At 42.4% G+C, this 5,000-nt stretch overlaps 2 protein-coding genes across 4 annotated transcripts in view; one reads left to right on the top strand and one right to left on the bottom strand.

Annotated features, from left to right (window-relative positions):
* The window catches only part of LOC126577959 (1-phosphatidylinositol 4,5-bisphosphate phosphodiesterase gamma-1), a 5,240-nt gene extending 4,947 nt beyond the window's left edge, over positions 1-293 (top strand). Inside the window, exon 9 of the mRNA XM_050240052.1 lies at positions 1-293. This exon is cut by the window's left edge and continues 564 nt beyond it. The gene's annotated coding sequence lies outside the window, so the exon portion shown is untranslated.
* Positions 294-605: 312 nt separating this feature from the next.
* The window catches only part of LOC126577971 (ecdysone-induced protein 74EF), a 65,233-nt gene continuing 60,838 nt past the window's right edge, over positions 606-5,000 (bottom strand). For all 3 annotated transcript variants that reach the window (XM_050240078.1, XM_050240077.1, XM_050240075.1), the window contains exon 6: positions 606-5,000. This exon is cut by the window's right edge and continues 1,764 nt beyond it. The gene's annotated coding sequence lies outside the window, so the exon portion shown is untranslated.

Below are 5,000 nucleotides of genomic sequence, written 5' to 3'. Positions count from 1 at the left end.
ATGTAGTAAAAACCTATTTACACGATTTACATTGGTGGCGCGTTGCAATGAGCGTTTGAATGACGAACTTCCAACTATGGTTTTCCGGTTATTAACTCACACCGACGGGCGACAAGGTTGCACAAAAGACGATTTGCTGATGAATGGAATAGAATCGCACTAGTTGAAATACTGCTGCTGCTGCTGCTGCTGTGCAATGCGGCTTGTTTGTTTAAAGCCATATCTACGAGGAGAACTGGATGATCCGAATCATGGCGCAGCATATGAGCAATAAATAAATGTTTGTTTAACCACGAGCAAGATAGTTGATTTATTTTCTGTTGTTGTTTTTAAACGGGAACATCATCTTTAGAGCATAAAGCGTAGGGCTAACAGCGGTTACTCAGGGATATCCGTTTTTCTTAGTACTGCGATTGTTCGCAGTTGTATAACAGTATAACAATGGTCTTTCGTACAGTGGTAACCATAACCATAGACCTGTATGCTTGCAGTAGTAACCGAATTAGTACATTTTCTTTCAGAGCTTAATAAAGCAGACACACATTCACATAAACCGCAGAGGAGAAAAAAGCACTGGTTATTGGTTATTGTCCATTTGGTGGATAATTTATATTTTTTAAATAAACGAAGGTAATTGCGTCAGTGAAAGGGTTTAGTTAGAGAATAATTTAAAGGGGATTCCATAAACGGAGAGAGACTGCAAAACAATACTATATATTCCCCATAGAACTAGCTGACCGTGCACAGAGCGTCGTTGGGTGTTTGGCAAGCATGGAGCGAAGTGCGCGTACTATTAGCAGTGGAGTGCGAACTGTATAGGTGTAGATTTGGAATTCTAAGCAAAAATGGGACGATACAACGTTCCACAACGACATTGGCCTACTGTTAGATGAAAGCGTCCTCCACCTCGTTGTGGTAGTAAACCCTGTGCCGTACTGTGAAGTGAATCTTGGTTGCTTGGTTTGCTGGCTTGTTTACTTATACTACGTTACTTAGAACAAACTTACAGCTGGCTTTTTACAGAATACTTATACGAGAACAAATTCACATTGGCGTCTTATTTTTGTCATGCAAACGAATATACGAATGAATATTTAAAAAAGCTATATTTATAATGTTGGCAGCCAATTCATTAGAAGGGACTGTTTTGGCACAAACACTCCTCATGCTTTATCGCTTCTTCTAGATTCTATTCTTCCTTCCTTAAAAGCCCTAATTAATGCTAACAAACGGAACAGCAGCGCTTGAAAAGGTTCCATCTTCTAAAAGTGACTAAATGAAATTGACCCTCGTATTTTTTGTGCAAGCAACTTGAACTATGCGAGATGTACCACTTGATAGCTAAGAGCAAAGGAGTAAAAGCTGAGAAAGAAAATGTGGGAAAATGAACTTTTTTGGGAAAAAATACATAAATAATCAAAAACGAATCAAAATGAACGACCAAAAGCAAGCATTCAAAGCAAAACGAAAGATCCAAACATTCTCATACGTGTGCGCATAGTTGGTAGTGAAGACGGTAAAAGAGCATGGTTGGAATGAGAGATTGGTTTGTTGATTTTTGGAATGTTCATATTAACGTTGGCGATTTTTATTGTTTCATTTTGTAATAGTAGCGCAAAGCGTTTATCCTTTTCCATCGTATTTCTCTCCCCTCCATCGCTTCCTGCTCTCATCTTACACCTCGTCGTTCTTTTGTCGCTGCTTGCTCGTCTGTTTTTTTTTTTTTATAGCAGCGCAGTTGCTTCAATATTTTTTCCTGCTCATCTCAATATCCTTTGTTTTAAATTGTTTTGTTGTTATTGTAATTATCCTGTTCGCTTGCAGTAGTCCTAGTTCTGAAAGAAGGGAGGGGCTGCACCCGATTCACGGGTGTTTCGAGATTCTTCCTATTTCTTTTTATCAGTTGTGTTGAAGCGGTTCAAATTCGATTGCTATCAATAGCGGGAGGGCCAGGTTGCTGGTGCTGATGGTGAAGTGTAGCAGAAGGAATGGTTTTAGGAGTGACTTTTGCCTTTTTTTTCATTCTTCTTTTTGCTGTCGGTGAGTCAGTTCATTAATGCTTATGAGATTGACCTCTCGTTTTCGGTTGTCCCACGCTCTGCCGCTGTCTATTCCCGCTTCCAGTGCCGTGTTTTTTGATTAACAGTGTTTGCTCATTTACTCCGGATTTTGCTCTAGTACTAGCATTTCAATAAGGCGCACGAATAACGATATTTGTGCGTTAAGTTTAAATGTTTGTTTGTATGTTTCTTTTTTCCGTTAATATTCATATATCAATTGGTGGGTGGGTAGCATGGATAGGTAGATGGGGTATTACGGTGTAGAGTGTACGTGTGGGTAAGGTATAATAGTATAGTGGCGGGTGTTTCTACGGTACTACACTTTTGCTTCAATAAGTTAAATTTTTGTTAAACTTGTGTTCCATGTTCGGTCGGTATGTACGTGTGCTTTCGAATCTAACTGTGCTTGTGTGTGAGTGTAAGTGTGTGATCGTGCTTGCATGTTTGGAGGGCGGGTAAGACATTCCCGAATTTGTTTGACTTTCTAGACTTGACTTGACTTGAGTTGCTACCTACACACTGTTCCTTTGGCTGCTAGTACTACTCCGATTGAACTGGCTTGATGCAATTGCAATGTGCTTGCCAACCTGCTCCTATCCCAACTACTAATGAATCTGTAGTAGAAGGATGCTAGGGTTTGCTAACACGATTAACTGTCACAGAAGAAATCAATAATTACTTAGCATTAGATTCGGTTCGCATCGACTATTCGACACAGCCAGCACATAGCAAGCTTTGGCTACTACACACTCACACCGCCTACTACGCATACGGTCTGCTAAGAGCTTCTCTTTCTACCATTTCTTCGCTATTCTACCTGCTAGATGCCACTCATACAAACACAGGCACACCCAAACTCACACGTCCACGCATTTATAGTATTCGATTAGCAAATAGTGGTGCTGCATTCGCCACCAGAAACGGTGGCCCATCATCATCTGGGGTAGCAATGGGAGTAGTAGTACGGAAACCACGCACGCCGTCACTCTTGTGTCACTCTCGAAGGTATTTCGTTACTCTGTTTTGCTTGTTTCTCGGATAATACTGATACATTGTAGTAGACATTGCTGCGCCCGCTGCTCAACTATCTATTTGCACACAAGCACGACCACACACACAAACTCCAACGCACACTTGATTACGATTTGTCTTTGTTAAGCCTACTACTACTACTGCCGCCACCTCGAAGGATTGCAGTGGAGTGAGTGCGGTGTGCATGCTGCTGAAACATAAGAACGGCCGGAGTGTTTCTATTGAACTTGCTTACATCGTTTGTGCTCAAACGATATGGCCAATAGCGGTATCCCACTATTGTCAGAATATAAATTGATCTGTGGCGTGTTTGTGTTTGCTGTTTGCTAATATGCATAGCGTGGTTTTGGCATCGGTATGCGGCTCGCGCCGTCGCGCAAATTCTGGTGAATGGCTGGCAAAGACCATTCTGGCATTCTGGAAGGCTCGTTGTGTGGGAAGGACCAAGAAAAGGCACAATTTTGTTTTTGTTTCGTTTCTACTTTCCTATCGTTTGTTTCTTTTGTTTGCGCCGTCTGTTCACTTTGTGTTTTGTTAGATGCGTGTTTTCTCACTGCGTTCTGTGATTATTGGCGGTTTGCGTTGACTACTTTGTTTTACTGCTCCGTTTGCTTCGCTCACCACATCTGTTTACTGATACTGTTGCTGCCTACTTGTTAACTGTACTACTACGAACGATTGGTTTACTTCTTATGGTTTGTGTGTATGTATGTTGAGTTCTGAGTGTGTTTTTTTGTTACTCATCGCCTGTCTGCTTAACTGTCGGTGGCTTATCAGGACACGCATATGTATGTCCTTCTCTTTCTCCTTTTACCTTCATATTCGAATCGGTCTCGGATCGGCCGGAACTCGAACTGTGCCAACTGTGGTTTCCCCCTTTTCATTCTTTTTAATTCCTTCTCCGCTTGAACAATTCATCATGGCACATCATGTATTACTAGAGGCGTATGTGTGAACTAGTGGAGCGTGCACGGCCGGCTCCGATTGCTAAGGTAACGACCAGGATTGTGGCATGAGAAGGCATTCTGTGTGCGTGGAAAACCCCGTGGAACCTACTCTGCTGCTCTCAGAACTATTGCGTTGCGTTCCCAAATCTCACCCCTTTCTACTTCCTTCTTCCTTCATCACCATCCCCGTCCGGTGTGTTGACGTGGACCAACCGGGAACGGGAATTTGCGACAAACACAGGATACCAGCTTTTGCATCCGCTTCATTCTCTCAAACTGCGCCGTTGTGCCTACTACTACTACTTCTCTCGAGTGGCACATTCTGCAGTAGAAGGTCTATAGTTACAAAATAGTAAACACGAAAAAAAGAAGCTAATAAACTAAATAAATAGAGAGGCATTGTGAATATAAAAGGGGGTGGTGGGGATTGCGTGTGTTGCGTGTGCGAAAAGTGTTGCGCGGGATCCAAAATCGGAGCAAAAAACAAAAAAAGTATCCTTCAAATTGGAAAACGTGGACCACAGTATACCTCTTCTGTGCTTCTGTGTGCTTTTGAACCTTTTTGAATTCAATCAATCAGCTAAAGAGCAACCTTCCCATTGAAATTTGAACTGGGAGCGTGTGTACCAGTGGAGTAAGTGTTCGAGTTGCTGCTATAGCTAACACCGAGCTTCATCTTTTCGCCATGACCTTCAGTAGTTCTACCATGCAGCTGTACTACCTATCCCCTATCCACCGTCCACAGTCACGTGCTAGGGCCTAGATATTTGGTTAACTGACTTCGTATCTCGGGACGTCCTGGAGCGGTGCGCACATCATCATTGCTCGTCGAAAAAATGGAAAAACACAAACAAACGAAAAAAAAGGAGCTAAACTGTCTCCTGACATATCCAGACACACACTGAGACACACACGCGCGCACTCGTACGCAGAAAGACTTAATAGAAGAGGGGACTTAATC

Source organism: Anopheles aquasalis, chromosome 3 (genome assembly GCF_943734665.1).
Source record: "Anopheles aquasalis chromosome 3, idAnoAquaMG_Q_19, whole genome shotgun sequence".
Taxonomy (NCBI): Eukaryota; Metazoa; Arthropoda; class Insecta; order Diptera; family Culicidae; genus Anopheles; species Anopheles aquasalis.
Note: the sequence above shows the minus strand (reverse complement) of the source record. Positions and strands in the feature narration are given on the sequence as shown.